The sequence below is a fragment of the Lontra canadensis genome, unplaced genomic scaffold, assembly GCF_010015895.1.
Source record: "Lontra canadensis isolate GAN:19392208 unplaced genomic scaffold, GSC_riverotter_1.0 scaffold48, whole genome shotgun sequence".
Lineage (NCBI taxonomy): Eukaryota > Metazoa > Chordata > Mammalia > Carnivora > Mustelidae > Lontra > Lontra canadensis.
In genome coordinates, this window is record NW_022631042.1 from 14,395,089 (window position 1) to 14,411,363 (window position 16,275).

Genomic DNA, 16,275 nt, shown 5'->3' on the forward strand with positions numbered 1-16,275 from the left:
GCAAAATCTCCCGCACGGGGGAAGCCGCCCATTAACAAAACACTGTGACCACACTCAGTCAAAACCAACCAGCTCGAGGTTCTCAAAACGAAGTCTAGATTCACACCCTCCCCTCGGGCCAAGCCAGCCCGCCCTTTCCCGGCTTCTCGTGTCGCTTACTGGGCAGCAAATGAGCGACAGACGCTTGTACCAATCGCTGGCTCTGTTACGGTGGCGGGGGGGGGGGGGGGGGCACGCAGGCCCCAGCCCAGTCTTTGGTCCCTCCGGCGAGATGAGCCTCTGTGCGTCGACGTCAGCGTGTTGACGTCACGGGTCGGATACTCGAAGAGGGCAGGGGGTGGCTGACTGCTGGCGGTGGGCTGCGCGCCGGCTGCAAGGCTTGGTGCCCAGGCCCGCCCCGCCAAGCCCCGCCCCTCCGCCCGCTTGGCGCGGGCGCAACCACGGAACCGCTGTCCCCGGGCCAGCCTGGGGCTGCCCGCCCGAAACCACCCGATAAGGTAGGCTGGGTTTCTCGTCACCCTATTTGACAGATTGGAAAACTGAGTCACCCGGGATCAGATGACTTGCTCGGGGCTCACGGTAGACCCGTGAACGGAGGCCAGAGCCGGAGCGTCGGGTGTTTGCGGAGGGCTGCGCGGTCCTCGGGGAGGAGGAAGGGCTAGGCAGGCTGTGTTTATAAAGGATGCAAAAGTGAAGTTGCAGAATGCTGAGCCCCACCTCGTTCCAGCGCTGAGGCTGGGATGCTGGGACGGGATGCTGGTAGAGAGGTCTGCATTCCTTCCCCCTGCGGACCTCGAGGAGTCCTCGGTGGGGACCCGCCCGGTGCTGGCGCCATGGGCCCTCCGGAGTTAACCATGAACCGTGACTAGGGTGATGCGTGGTTTATACAGACAAGATCGATCATTGGCCTCTTTTACTCATTAAGAAAATCTGTGTTCAAAACAAAACAAAATTGAAAAATCAAAGCCCAAGTTATGAGTGTTGTGGCCCTAGTTTCATTTCACTGCCTTGCCCACTCATAGTATCCGGCCATATTTTGAAATCAAAGTAGCGTGCTTGTTTTTGTTTAGGATTTTCTAGAAAGAGTGGTCCCCCCCCCCACTTTTGTTCAAATATGGGTTAACATTGTGGAACTTTTCTTACCCTTCCATTAATGTGCCGGTTGTTCACCATGTCATTTGTCTTCTGTTTCACAGATGGAATCACTGAATTCATCACTTGACTCAGTAATAGTTTGGATAAGTTTAGCAAGGTAACAAAGTAACAGGTCTAATCTCTCAAATATACTGGAATTAGTTCAGAATGTTTACCTTAGAATCTTTGTTGAGAAAGGATCTGAAAGATAATTCCCATGTATGTACCACCTACCCATCTACTCTCTAAAAGCAGGATCTCAAAAAATAAAACTTTTACTACCTTTGCTTTATGTATAGATTCATGCCCATAAAGTGAAAATGTGTGGTGTACAGTGTGTACATACATATATAATATTTTCATTAAAAATTCATTCTCTTTAAATCTTGGTAAAACATTGAACTTTTAAGTCTGCGTGATTGCATAAAACTGCATTAAAGAAGTGAAATTGAAGTCACTTTGGGAGACTTTTCCTTACTTATGTTCACAAGATGGCAATTTCAATCATTTCAGTTTATTCTTTGAACAAGTTTTTCAGATGAGGACCTCATCTGTGCCACATTTTGGTTTGAGGTGTTGGAGATTGAAAAGTTTACTTAGGGTTCCTGCCCTCAAAGACCTTCCATTTTGGTGGAGACACAATAAACATGTAAAGAAAAATGACTATTTTAGATAATGATAAATGATAGAAAAAATAGTTCAGGATAAGGGGATAGAGTGTGACTGGGATATGGGGGAGTAAGAGAGAATTTAGATATGGTGACAAGAGAAGGTTTCCTTGAGGAAGTGACAGTTTGATGAGACCTAAGTGTTTAGAATGAGTCAGCCATGGGAAGATCTGGTGGAAGTTTCCAGGCAGACACTGCAGTGCAAAGGAGCTAAAGGAAAAATGGGCTTAGAGTGTACCAGGGGTAGAAGAGAAGCCATGTGTGGAATGGATTGAACCTTGGAGAGAGTGAGGTGGGGGGAGATGACACTTGAGAGGTGGGCTTGAGCTGCATTGTCGGAACCCAGTGCATTCAGGCAAAAGGCATAGGATTTGTGTGTTGCCAAATCCCTCCTTATTTAATGATGCTCATAGATTCTAGCTAGCTCTCTGTTTTATTTTGGTTATGAAATCATTGCAGCAATTCGTTATGTATATATTTTTTTCACCATTAGTCTTCTCTCTTAATGAAAATACGTCTCCTTCCCTTTAGCACAGTGTCTCATGCTGTTTTTTTCCTATTCATTATTATGTGCAGGACTCTCAGCCTCTGCTTGTCTTCAGCTCCCTGCTTTTATCCTTCCTTCCTGTGAGCCCTCCATTCTTTATGTGGGGTCGCCCTTTGGAAAGGACTGGCAGTCACTCCCTGCTCTTGTCCAAGCTGAGTTCTAGGAAACTGCATGGTCAAGTGGATTATCATTTTTCATCAGAGCTTTTAACTAACCAGAGAGTTAATGTCTGCCTTTATTTAGTGCCTACACTGTGCCAGGAGCATTACATACATTCTTTCTTTCCAACATATTGCAAAGGTAAATATTAATCCTTCTTGATCAGAAGGGAAGCTTGTACTTCGGCCATCTAGCTAGTACTGAGTGAGCGTAGATTCAAACATTCCAGCTAGCCTGACCCCAAAGCCTAATCCATGTTACTCTACCTCAGTGCTTCCCTGAATACATAGCTACAGCTACAAATCTCTATTATTTGAAGTTATATATTTTTTTGAAGTTACATTTTTTGAAATGGCATTTTAGAGATCATGATTTAGTCCTCTCATTTTATAAAGATTTTATTTATTTATTTGAGAGAGCGCCAGAGTAAGGTGGGGGGACAGAAAGAGAGGGAGAAGCAGGCTTCCTGCTGAGCAGAGAGCCTGATGCTGGGCTTGATCCCAGGACCCGGAGAATCCTCACCCCAGCCTAAGGCAGACGCATAACTGACTGAGCCACCCAGGCGCCCCTGAGAATACAGTATTTTTGTTAGTAGATTACAGATTTTTGTTAGTATGCAGTGGTTTCAAAATGATTTTTCTTTTTTTAAGATTTTGTTTATTTATTTGGCAGAGAGAGAGAGAGAGAGTGAGGGTGCACACAAGCAGGGGGAGCAACAGGCAGAGGGAGAGGGAGAAGCAGGCTCGATCTCAGGACCCTGGAATTATGACCTGAGTGGAAGGCAGACACCGACTGAGCCACCCCAGTGCCCCTCAAAAATGACTATAAAATTTAAGGTTTAATTGTACCCATCTTTTTTTTTTTTTCCTTTTTAAAGATTTTTATTTATTTATTTGAGAGAGAGAGGGAGAAGCCAGATCCCTTCTGAGCAGGCTTTATCCTAGGACCCTGGGATCATGACCTGAGCTGAAGGTAGATGCTTAACTGACTGAGCCACCCAGGTGCCTCTAATTGCACACATCTTTGAAAAGGAGTTCAAAACTTGTTACTGAATTCCTAGCATTAACCTTGCGCTTACAGGTGTGGGAACGTTGCATAGAGCTGCTGGCTCATACTCTCTGTTAGCAAGTGGAGTTTCTTCCTAGAATTGAGGACGTCTTTGGGTCAGCTTTGGGATATAACTTCTTTCTTGGTACTATATAATCATTTTTAAAAATTAAGTAAAAATCAGTTCATGGATTTTATGGTTAAAAAATGAGTTGCTATGTTCCTCCAATTTAAAAATACTCATTATTTATTTCCAAGCTTTGCTTCTTATGACTGGGATATGGTAGGTGAGTAATAGTAAACTAACAAATAGTTCAATTTACTTTCTGTTGATTTCTTGACTCTCCTATAATGTAGTAGGGATTGTCTTTCATTAGTTGAATTAGAATTATGTAAATGCACTTATTTTCTTTCTTACACATTGGAAAGTCTTAAATTTAGGCAAAAGAGAGCTTTTGCTATTTAAGCCATTCACTGGGTATTTTGACAGAGTTTCTCTGTCCTTCAAGATTGTTCGTGCAACCAGTGTCCATGTTTTAAGATCTAGGCTGTCATGAATTGGTCTCAGACTGTAGTGCCATCCTTCCCCGAACCTAGTGCCCCAGACTGAACTGGCTGTTTCAGCTTCAGTGTCTTTGCTTGTGTTCTGCCTGGAATGCCTCATAGATGGACAAATCCAGCCTGTCCTTCCATGTCCATTTGTGCTGCTTATTTAATGGAATATTTCCTGTGTCTTTAATGGAAGCCTTCTCTTTCAGAACACCTTTGGGAGTCTTTCTTTGTGATGTAGTTTACCAATCCTGGTATCTTTGGTAATGCACTCTTTTATGCATGAGTATTCAAATATATGTTTGCTTGAGCTTAGGAGACACTTAACTATTCATGTTATACATGCAAAGTTTTTTGTAAATTGTAGAGCCTTTAGTTTTATTTATACTTTTATCATCTCATCTTTGAGAGAAGCACTGTTCTGTTTTTCTTGGCTTTGATTCAACAGAACCTCTTTCCTGTTTCAGTTAAGGGTCTGACTTCTGCAGTTACCAAGAGATCCCTTGAGAGGAACTCAAATCTTTGGGTTGTAAATGGTCACAAGTAAAAATCATTGTTACCTGTGTTTATGGTACTGGATCATATAATAGCAGTTCCAGCTTTTGAGTATTAAAGATTAGAAAAGGCCCGGAGAGCCTAGCCAGGGATGCATGTGGTGCTGGGCTAAGAAGCCTGGTCCGTATCCCTGGATGGAGACTGCGGAGGCTTGCACCAGATGTCATGGGTTCTGCTGTCCTGCAGAGCTTGAGCCTTTCTGAGCTTTTTATTTGCTTTGCTTGTTCTCGATCTGGCTCTTGAAGGTGCCTGTTTTGATGACTCCCCACCACAGGACCCTGCCAGCGCAGGATATTCCTGCGCAGGCACTGGGGTAGTGCGGGGTGTGATTGACTCCTTAGTTTAAAACCCTCCTCCTCTACTTCTCGTCTAGTCACGGTTTTCCAAAAACTATCCTGGGACCAGTGGGCATCCTCAGTGTATAAAACTTGGAGTGGACAGGAATTTGGCCTAGTACCTTCTAAGTTGCAGTAGTCACTGGTTCCCACCACCCATGTGCTTTAGGACAGTGTGCTTTTCAAATCCTGTGCATTATTGCTCACCCGGGTGTGTTCTTGTTTGCTGTTTGTTTTAGGAAAATAGACCTACATGTTTTTGTTTTTGTTTTCTTTAAATTAACCACTTGCTTGTTGAGCGGATATGCGGAACCAGGGAGTTTCAAGTACATTTTGCTATTTATGTTGTACTTAAATTCATCAAGCAAGGAGCTCTGGAGCTATCAGAAATTTCTCCAGCTGAGACATGAGCACCAGCCAGTCCTCACTTTGGGCATTATTGATAAGAGCTCACACTCTGGGCCCGCTGCTGTTCTCATCGCTTTGTGTCTGGATTGCTCATCCTGTTGACATTTTGGGCTGGCTAATTGTTGTTGTTGTTGTTGTGGGAGCCGTCCTACAGCATCCCTGGACTCTAACTAGATGCCAGGGACACCTCCCCCAGTTGTGACAACCAAAAACATCTCACCGGCCCCAATACCTGCACAACCGCTGCTTTCTAGAAACTAATGTATTCCTCGCAAAAGCCCTCTGAAGTACATTACATCATAATTGTCCTCATTTTACAGAAGGAGAAGCTGAGGCACAGAGAGGTTAAAGTAGTTTGTCTCAGGTTATACAACTAGTAAGGAGGGGACTGACACTAGGCAGTGCTCTTTGTGAGCCCCGTCCTCCCACAGCCAGCTGAGACTGGACCCCAACTATTGGGGATCCAAAGGCCACGTAAACTAGGAGCCCAAACAAATGCCAAGAAGGACTAGGCGGGGCTGCATGTAAGTGAGGTGGCAGGATGTCAAACTGGGGAGCTGGGAAGTATTGCCAGGATTGCCTATATTTGAAGAGAAACTAGAAATTTGGATCTATGAGGGGGAAACTCTCATATTTTAATATTGGCAATTCGGTGTTTAAAAAACATCATGTGAGCCAACAGTCAGATAAACACTGTCACCTATATATGGACAAGGTTTGGTTCCGGGGCATCAGTTGGGAGTCTTTTTTTTTGTGTAAACTTCGCAGCAGTGCGTCATTATAGAAAAGTGTGCATGCATGTGATGGGGGGAATGTAGTTTCTCTGTGGAGGGCGGGTTTCCCTGTGAAGACTCTGGAAATGAGGGTGGGTGGGAAGGTGCTTCCAGACTAGAAGGGACTGTCTTGCTGTTTTTTTAAGTGAGAATTAAAGCTGGCCCTCTGACACCCTTTGAACTTTTAGTGCTCTGCTGCTCAGAGCTGACCATTTGAAAGTTCTGGACTCCTACGGCCTTCAGCAGCGTTTGTACGTGTTTCTCTCTTGCCCTCTGCCTGTACAGGTGGTAAAATACATATTTTTATAGAACATGGAGAAAGCATAAATTCTGGAATCCTGGAATGATTGTATCCTTGCAGAAGCAAACCACAACTAGACCTCTTTGTGGCAGCCAGAAACTCATTGAGTCACTTTGAAGAGCATCTCTGCCTGCATTTCAGTAGCCAATGGACGGCTGTGGCCTTTGATGCATTTTCCTTATCCTCAGACTCTGACCCCCTTAGTCGAGCCTGTGTATCCTCATGCCCCGGCTCTAGGTGTGAAAAGCTAGCCGTCACTCCCGTGCTGACCATCCATGGTCCTTGTCACCTGTCCTCCCCCTTCCTGGCCCAGCCGCACCCTCTGAGGCATGCTCACATGGGGTCCCTCCCAGACCGTCCATGGCTCACTGGTCCTGGGCATGCTCCTGCACCTCTGTTTTTAAGTTACTCCAGTCTTCCCCTTATTCACAATATGCATTTCCTTTCCATTTCTTGCAAAGTCATACATTTACTCTTGGGCCAGCTTTTTCATGAAGCCTTTTCTGGTCACCACAATCTAAAGTTCAGTCTTCTCTGTATTATAATTACGTAGGCTTTGATTTCTAATTATTTGTATGACCATTTTACCTCCTTTATAAAACTATTCTACTTGAGGATCAGGGGCTTGTCTTTCTCATTTTGGTTTTCCTCACAGCTTCTAGCATAGTGTTTTACTTGTGGTAGATTTTAATATCTGTTTACTTGGGTCCCATTCCTATAGTAGTTTCTTTCTCTTTTCTCATATATTTGTATCAGTTTATGTAGTGTGTTGTTGGAATGACTTCAGTAAATAGCTTTGAAAATACATTGGAATAAGATGACCAAATTAATTAATTTGGGACATTTTGATTGTTTTGTCAGTTACAGTAATTAAAGAAAGTTCAAATATTCTTGGTTCATTTAATGTAATATACTGAAATCCCAGACATGTGTATAAACTTGCCTAATTTTAGTTAACAAGCACCCAGACCCCAGACTTTCATATGATAATATTTGTGATTCATGAATTAAACAAACAAATCAAATGCATAACCCATAGCTAGGCATTTCCCTAGGTGCAAAGGATTATATGTCTACATGTCTTGCAGGAACTGTTGGTCTAGCACTGGGAAAAGGACATGTGAACAATGTGTGAAAGATTAGAGGTGCCATTAAAGATGCATGACATGTGTGTCATCCAGTGAGGTTATGGAAGGTTTCTTTGAGGAAGTGGTACTTAAGCTTCCTTAAACTGTGAACTGGCTTTTATTGCTGTTGTTTAAGTGCTCCGATGATAAGACTCTCCAGGAAGATGGAGCATTAGAGCAAAGGCATGGATGGTGAAATTTCCTCCTGCACAGGGAACTAAAAATAGGCCCCTGTGGCTAGAGCCCTGGGTATGAGAGAAAGGGGATAAAATGGTTCGTTCGAGTTTTCATTTTTTAAAAAAAACTAGCATGATACCAGCATGGGAGATGTTTCAGAGATGAGTGAGTCTGAATTATTGAGTAATGTGAATGAGTGATAATTGGGAAAACTGGAAAAGTCCAGTAAGAGATATTAGGGGAATGACATGGTCACCAGTTCGGAAGATGAAGCTCACAGCAGAATCAAATTTAATGCTTATCTTCATAATAAAAGCTGTACACAAGAAATTATGGGTTATTATTTGTTAGTTTTTCCTTCCCTAAATATTTTTTGAAGTATTTACAGGTAGTATGTATGTTCTACACCAATATCTGTATTTTTAAGTCATTCTTACAGTTTTGTTTTTGACTTTGTAATTATCTCTTGTTACATTATTTTTTTTTTTTTTTTTTTTTTTAAAGATTTTATTTATTGATTTGACAGAGAGAGATCACAAGTAGACAGAGAGGCAGGCAGAGAGAGAGAGAGAGAGAGAGAAGCAGGCTCCTTGCTGAGCAGAGAGCCCGATGCGGGACTCGATCCCAGGACCCTGAGATCATGACCTGAGCTGAAGGCAGAGGCTTAACCCACTGAGCCACCCAGGCGCCCCATCTTGTTACATTATTTGAGAGCAAATAATGGAGCTGGTTTCAAACCTTTTTGAGAACCTTGAGAGCTTAAAGAGATCCTACTACTTTTTTTTTTTTTAAAGATTTTATTTATTTATTTGACAGATAGAGATTATAAGTAGGCAGAGAGGCAGGCAGAGAGAGAGAGAAGGAAGCAGGCGCTCCACGAAACAGAGAGCCCGATGTGGGGCTCAATCCCAGGACCCTGGATCATGACCTGAGCCTAAGGCAGAGGCTTTAACCCACTGAGCCACCCAGGCGCCCGAGCTCCTACTACTTTTATGATGTCCTCTACCTCTGTAACATTCTCTGAATCCATTCTCATTATGAGGCTTTAATTCTGTTTCCTGAGTATATTAGCCTATAGCTGCACTGAGTCTTATAATTAGTGGTCCTTGTTTTTGTGATTCTGTTTCCTGAAGCATAAGCTAAAGTCATCTGATGCTGATCTTCTGAAGGTCAGTTTCCTATATGACCACCTATGAAGTCTGATGAAAGAAGGAAAGATTACAATTGTTTTTTTTCCCCTTCAAATCCAGACTTCAAGATTTTGCCATTGATTTTCCTAATCTGTCACGTGCACCAAGCAGACCTTCACCCACCGTAAAGATTAGTAATTATGTTAGGAACTATGTGCCATTTTGTATACCAAAGAGTAGGAGATGACATATGTAACTTCTGCCTGTTGATAGATACTCCTGGGCAAAGATGTGAATGACCGTTCCTTCTCTTGGCTTGTCCTGGTTTGTGAAATAGGGAGTTGGCCTTGGATAACGCCAGGGGCAGTTGAAACTCCGTCTTCCCTGGCATTGCTCTTCGTGTACTACTTGTCCCAGTGTTGGAGCCACTAAGGAGCAGTGAGGAGAGGATGGCTTTGTCAGCTAGAGTGACATTTGCAGGAATGTTTGTTTCTCCACTTTCACAGAAGGAGTCTTGTGCCTTTGAACAAAGAGAAACCCTGCTCTCTTCTGAATAGCCACCTTAGCTTTGCTGTCTACTGGTCAGCTGACCAGCTACAGCTGGCTACTCTACAGGTTTTCCCCTGTAGAGGAGATAAGTTTGGGGAGGGCTATGGAGAATGTGTGATGAACATATTCTTAATTCTAGTCATTGAGATGAAGAGAGATGGTTACTAAAAGAAGTGTCCACTTGTAGCCACTTGCCTATGATTCATGGGAGGTCATTGAGCTCACTGCCTTGGAACATTACTGATTTTCAGATAGAGATCAATAAGATCGCAGTTCTGTCCTGAGAACCGAAATCCTCTTTTTGAAAATTGCTTGCAGTGAGCACTGACGAAATGGCAATACATGGCATAGAGATGTCTTCATATGCATTGGAAAATATTTACGTTGCATAACTGAGGCATTTGTTGGTTTACAGCTTTCTCTGGAGCTTCTGGGGTATAATCTGAAATCTGGCCACTGTGTGTGCAGGGCAGGGACAGTGAAGAAAGAGGCCGGCCATTTCACATTTGCCATGGCAGTTGTAGGGATGAAGGAACTTACTTACAAGGCTTGTCTTAAGCAGTTGCGAGATGAGTAGTTTTCCTCACCCGGCCTCCAGAATCTTCAAAGTTTATGTCAAGGCCTCAAGTGAGTTCAGCCAGTCACACACACCCAGTCCAGATGGTCTCAACACCACAGTTCTATTTCAAGGGTGTATCTTTGGAGCAGCTTCTGAGAGTGAGGAAGATGAGCAGAATACACATTCCAAGGACAGGAAAGGGGGTGGGGAGTCTCCCGGTGGCCAGGTCCAGCTCACAGGTTGGCTGGTGGTCACATCTTGATGATCTCCTCAAAGGAAGGAATATGATGGTTGACTCCACCGTTGCTAAAGCTGGCAGCACATCCTGAAGAGGAAGTTTTAAATATTCATGAGAATGTGTGCACTAAGGAAGAACACGGTTGCTCTGAATTACCACCTACTGATGGTTGAGAGTACTAATGAATTCAAAATCGGGAAAAATAGTGCTAACTCCATAATAACCATAATAACTGATTTCCTGTGATTTTTTAGGAAAGCTAAAAGTAGATTTTGTTCTGTGGGAAGAAGAAAAAGTTCTGGAAAATGGTGGGTAGTCAGCAACCAAGAAAATCAGCAGTCTTTTATACCTGTGGAAATGACTTTGTTTGACTCATGAAGAGAAATGGGGTTATGTATAGCTTCTGTGACCTAGAAGATTAAAATAAAGTTGTTTCTAGGTGAGCTGTGAAGGCAGTATATGAGTATAGAAGTTAGAGCCGAAGCTGTGAAAGGGAGAAAAGCTGTAAAAATCTATTTGAGCACCACAAGAGATCTACTGGGAGGAGACTCAGAGTTTGGAAAGAGACAGTAGAAGTTGGAGGGAAGTAGCTATAGAGACCACGTTGTTCCAGTTATTCTGGGTCATCTGATAGCTGTTTCTTGAAAAAGATGAATATTCTTGTTTGCCAGAGCCCATCTTGAGAGAGATTTTTTAATTTGGATGGTGATGAGATGTGGCTATAACCTGCCAGCCATCTGACTCAGCCAGTGCTGGTGGTGTAACTGTCTACCGAGTTGTCAACCCTTGCGGAGGTAGTGAGCGAACAACATGAACTACCCAACGTGACTGGCCATTCCATGGCGTGCTGCCATTTTGCCAACCTGTGATCTGTGGAGGAATAAATCTACATTGTCAAGTGTCCTTTTTCTCTCCAGCTGGCCCATCTTCCCTTGGACCAGGCAATACCCAGGGGCATGGTTATTGTCAGGGGTACTCACTTGACTGACTTCCTTCCTTCTTCTCTTCCTTTTCCTTCCTCCCTCCCTCCCTCCCCTCCTTCCTTCCTTCCTTCCTTTCTTCCTCTTTGTCATTTCCTTCTATTATTTATCTGTCTCCTCAAGTAGATGGCAGTTCTGCCGAACACTTACATTGCTTTTTGAAGCCTTTTAAATGTCCTTGGGGTTTTACATTTTGTAGGTGTTCAGTGCTTATTATTTAATAAAATGGGAACTTTTAGTGGACTTAGAGTGGGCCCCATCTTAATTATTTTCTGTTCTACAGATAAAGGAACTTTGTTTTTTTTCCTCATCTTTTATGGAAAGAAGGGAGAACATTCAAATTTCTGTTTTATTGAATGGTTTTATATTCCATCCCTAAGCTACTAACTCTAAAATCTCTCTCTCTAGTTCAGACCTCTTCCCTGAACTCCTGACTTCTTTCTGGCTATTTCCTTTAATAATAATTACTATCTACTTGGATATTAATAAGCATTTCAAACTTTATGTGTCCAAACTGAACTGATGTTCTTCCTCGAAGTTGCCTTTCCATGATCTTCTCCATTTCAGTAAATAGCAGCTCCATCCTTCCAATTTCCCCAGGCTGTAAACCCAGCAGTTCTCTTTTCATCCTTCCTTTATCCCATACCCCACACCCAGTCCATCAACAAATGCTTTTGACTCTGTATTTAGAACCAGTCTGTTCTTACCACCTCCATGCTACCACGCTAGTCTACTAAGTCAGTGTTTTACCTCCTTCCTGAATTTGTTACCATATCTGCTGATTGGTCTTCCTGCTTCTATGGTTCTCTCAACTAGAGAGCCTCTACTGAAAACCTTCAGTTTCTTCCTGTCTCATTAAAATCTTTACAGTGGCCTATAAGGTCTTCTGTCCCTTCTCAACTTCTCTCTTATCCTCTCCTGCTGCTCTCCAGTTTTTTTGTTTGTTTGTTCGTTTTTTTACTTGCCTGACAGAGATCACAAGTAGGCAGAGAGACAGGCAGAGAGAGAGGAGGAAGCAGGTTCCCTGCTGAGCAGAGAGCCCGATGCGGGGCTCCATCCCAGGTCTGTGAGACCATGACCTGAGCCAAAGGCAGAGGCTTTAACCCACTGAGCCACCCAGGTGCCCCTGCTCTCCAGTTCTGTTACTTAGCTACAGCCAAGCTGAAGGCTAATGACTGTACTCCAGGGTGGCCAACTCCACCCACCTCAGGGCAGTGCCCTTACTCTTCCCTCTCCCTGCAATGCTTTTTGATGGTCTTTGCTCCACCTCATCAGTGAGGTAATCGTAAACACGGAGTTTAAATGTACAGTGCTTTTTTATTTACCCCCTGCCCCCTTTAGAAAGTCTGCCTTCCAGAGGGAGAGAGAGAATCCCAAGCCAGTTCCCCACTGAGTGGGCAGCCGGATGTGGGGATGGATCCCACAACCCTGATATCATGACCCCAGCCGAAATCAAGTCAGACTTCTAACCAACTGAGCACCCAGGCGTCCCTGATGTAACTTTTTTTATAAGCAGCTTCTGATTCAATAGCCTATTCACTTATTTCCACTGATGAACAATCAGTTTTCAGTTTTTATGTGACTCTAACCCAATAAACATGCTTGTGAATAAATACTAAAAAAAAAAAAAAAAAAAAAAAGTCTGCCTTCTGCCCAGGTCATGATCTCAGGGTTCCGGGATAGAGCCTCGAGTCAGCCTCCCTGCTCAGCAGCCAGTCTGCTTCTCCCTCTCCGTGATCTCTCTCTCACTCTCAAATAAATGAAGTCTTTAAAAAAATGAAAAAGGAAGTAAGCTCTGTGAGCGTAGGAAATATTTTTTATTTTGTTCGTTGCCACATCCCATGTTCAGAGGAAGACCTGGCACAGCTTTTTGGTGGTCGACACGTATTTGTGGGGTAAATGAAGTAGACATGGCAAAGTTTGAATTTTCAAAAATTATCAAGTGCAATTTTAAAATTTTGTAGTACATATCTAGATTCAGTTTCTCAGTATATGTTTGAGTTCGCCTCATAAATTATGCAAACATCAATATACATTTATCCAGCCATCTTTAAATCTTAATATTTCTATGTTTAGTGTCAAAAAAAGTTCACTAATATTTTTACTATTGCTATAGAAATAGATTGCTTAGAAATTAAGTTTTTATAAAAACAGATTTGGGTTTGGGAGATAAATTAGTGTAGTTAGAAGACTGACCTAAAAATACTATAGCATATTTGTTTTTTGCTTTAATTTTTCCTGGTCATTGATATCAATATCTAAATAAATCTTAGTCCTAAAGCATATCATTGAAAGGTTAAATCCTGTTTATTCACATATGGTTACTTTGATCTGCTGATATTAGCAGAAATTATTGAGTGATACAAGACTGCAAGAAATGACAGAGGTTTTTAATAGAAAGCCTTAAATGTGTGTGTTGGGGGAGGTGGGGAGGAGGAAGGCGGAAAATAGCAGCAAAGAGAGAACAGATTTATCAGAATGGAATAAAAGCTTTCATTATATCCCAAGTGAGTAAACAACACTAGAAAAGACCTAGAAAATAAATATTTGGAATGAAACAATGGAAAGCATATAGAGAGATATTACTATGGAGTCAGACATTCTAAATTCTTAAAGAGAAGTAAGAGAAAGAACAGAAGGAAGTGGTATTGAAGTGTAGCAATCAGTGGTCGTATAATAAATCAGCTGCATGAATTAAATAGCATCTGGTGTGCCCAAGCCTTGGTGGATGGTGCCTTGTAAAAAATCTCTCTCCCCAAGTCTGGGAAGAGTTTGGGTACTAATATGTGGAACCAATTGAAAGACAGATTTGGCTTCTAAAAGCTTATAGAAAAGTGATTATCTTGTGCACATGTTCATTAAAGACCTGGGCAAACTTTAGAGCCCAGACTGTTGCTCAGTATACTCTCCAGTGTTCCATTTAGGCCTCAGGACAACAACTAGAAAGGCCATTAGTAGGGGTTTGACTGACACTGGCTGAATGTTCAGACAGAATGACTGCTGTCTTCAGTCACAAGTACTTAGGAAGTCTTCAACCAGTTTTCATTTGTGTGGGGATAATTTGATAGTTACGCAAAGGGCAAAATTATCTGCATGCTCTTACAGAGGTTTTCCTTTTAGTCTGTCATGTAAACTGTCTTGTACAGAAGAATTATGCAAATGTGTGCAAAATTCATGTGCATTCTGTTTTATAGAATGATAAGTGATTTCCTAAGATGATTCTGGTTCCTCAGTGCTCCGAAAGGTAGCTCACAGTGTGGCAGAGTTAATTTAATGATTTTTTTTGTAATGAAAATTTACATTTGCTCTCTGTAATAGCTGTATGCTACATGTTACATGTATGTACATCTACATGTATATATGTACATGTATATACATTATATTTAAATATATATCATATGTATGTTTACAGATACTGGATGGATGGATAGATACATAAAGGCAACTCTATTACAAAACATCTTTATGTCCTTCTGTTTTCTGAACTATTCATAAATTAAGCCGTGTACTTCATGACGCTTACTACTCAGTACTTGAGCATGCGTCTCCTAAGAATAGGGGCATTCTTCTACATAACCAGGAGACTGGACTATAATCAATTCTTCAATTGTTTTCTGTAACTTTTTCTCTTCTCTTTTCTCTCTATTTTTTTTTCTTTCAAATTCAAGATTCAATCTAGGCTTGTGTATTGCATTTGGTTGTGTCTCTTGATGTTTAAGTTCAAAGAGTATCCACAACACTTTTCCTTCTTTCTGTTCTTGTTTTGTTTTAACCACTTGACTTCTTTAAATAGTATGCAATACCTGTCTTGGAGAACATCCCAAAGCTGTGTCTGTCTGACTGTTTCTTTATGACTAAAATCAGGTTAAACATTTTTGCTAGGGTATGTCATGATAGGTAAGTGGTGTTGTGTACTGCTTACTGCATCACATCACGACATATATAATGTCAGCTTATTCCAATATTGATGATGCTGTTTGATTGGGTACAGATGGTGGCTGCCTGATCTCTTCACTGTAAAGGTGTATTATCCCCAGTGGACTTATTGGATAATCAGAGGGATAATACTTTTGAGACTGTGAAGATCCTATTTCTCAACAACCTCTTAATAATTTTTAGCATCTGTTGAAGATTCTTAACATGGCTCAGTTACTCCAACTGTGGGTTACAAATTGTTGATTTTCCTAATTTCATTATCTCTTCTTCCTTTTTTATCTTTTTTTTTTGGGTAAAGGAGAACTTCTGCCCCATCTCTCTGTCTCTCTCTCTCTCTCTCTTACATACTAATGGACTTCTGGAACTTTTAGATTTTTCCAACATTACTGCCATTACTTATTTTCATGTTCAGGTTGTCCCACATTGGCCAGTGGGAGCCCCTCAAGACAGCCTATACAATTATTTTAAATGATTTTGGTTTTTTGTGTCTTCTGTAGGAAATCTTTGCTTACAGAAATTTTTTTTTAATTTTATTTTTTATAAACATATATTTTTTTCCCCAGGGGTACAGGTCTGTGAATCTCCAGGTTTACACACTTCACAGCACTCACCATAGCACATACCCTACCCAATGTCCATAACCCCACCCCCCCTCTCCCAACCCCCCTCCCCCCAGCAACCCTCAGTTTGTTTTGTGAGATTAAGAGTCACTTATGGTTTGTCTCCCTCCCGATCCCATCTTGTTTCATTTATTCTTCTCCTACTCCCCTAACCCCCCACGTTGCTTCTCCACTTCCTCATATCAGGGAGATCATATGATAGTTGTCTTTCTCCGATTGACTTATTTCGCTAAGCATGATACCCTCTAGTTCCATCCACGTCGTCGCAAATGGCAAGATTTCATTTCTTTTGATGGCTGCATAGTATTCCGTTGTATATATATACACCACCTCTTCTTTATCCATTCATCTGTTGATGGACATCTAGGTTCTTTCCATAGTTTGGCTATTGTAGACATTGCTGCTATAAATATTCGGGTGCACGTGCCCCTTCGGATCACTACGTTTGTATCTTTAGGGTAAATACCCAGCAGTGCAATTGCT

The 16,275-nt window shown here is 42.0% G+C and overlaps 1 protein-coding gene across 4 annotated transcripts in view; it reads left to right on the forward strand.

The window, feature by feature from the left end:
• The first annotated feature begins 385 nt into the window (after positions 1–385).
• The window catches only part of STARD3NL (STARD3 N-terminal like), a 60,167-nt gene continuing 44,277 nt past the window's right edge, over positions 386–16,275 (forward strand). For 2 of the 4 annotated variants that reach the window (XM_032873425.1, XM_032873428.1), the window contains exon 1: positions 390–497. The gene's annotated coding sequence lies outside the window, so the exon portion shown is untranslated. Of the gene's footprint in view, positions 498–1,196; positions 1,253–10,510; positions 10,565–16,275 lie in introns of all 4 variants that reach the window. The other 2 variants (XM_032873426.1, XM_032873427.1) reach the window with 2 other exon arrangements.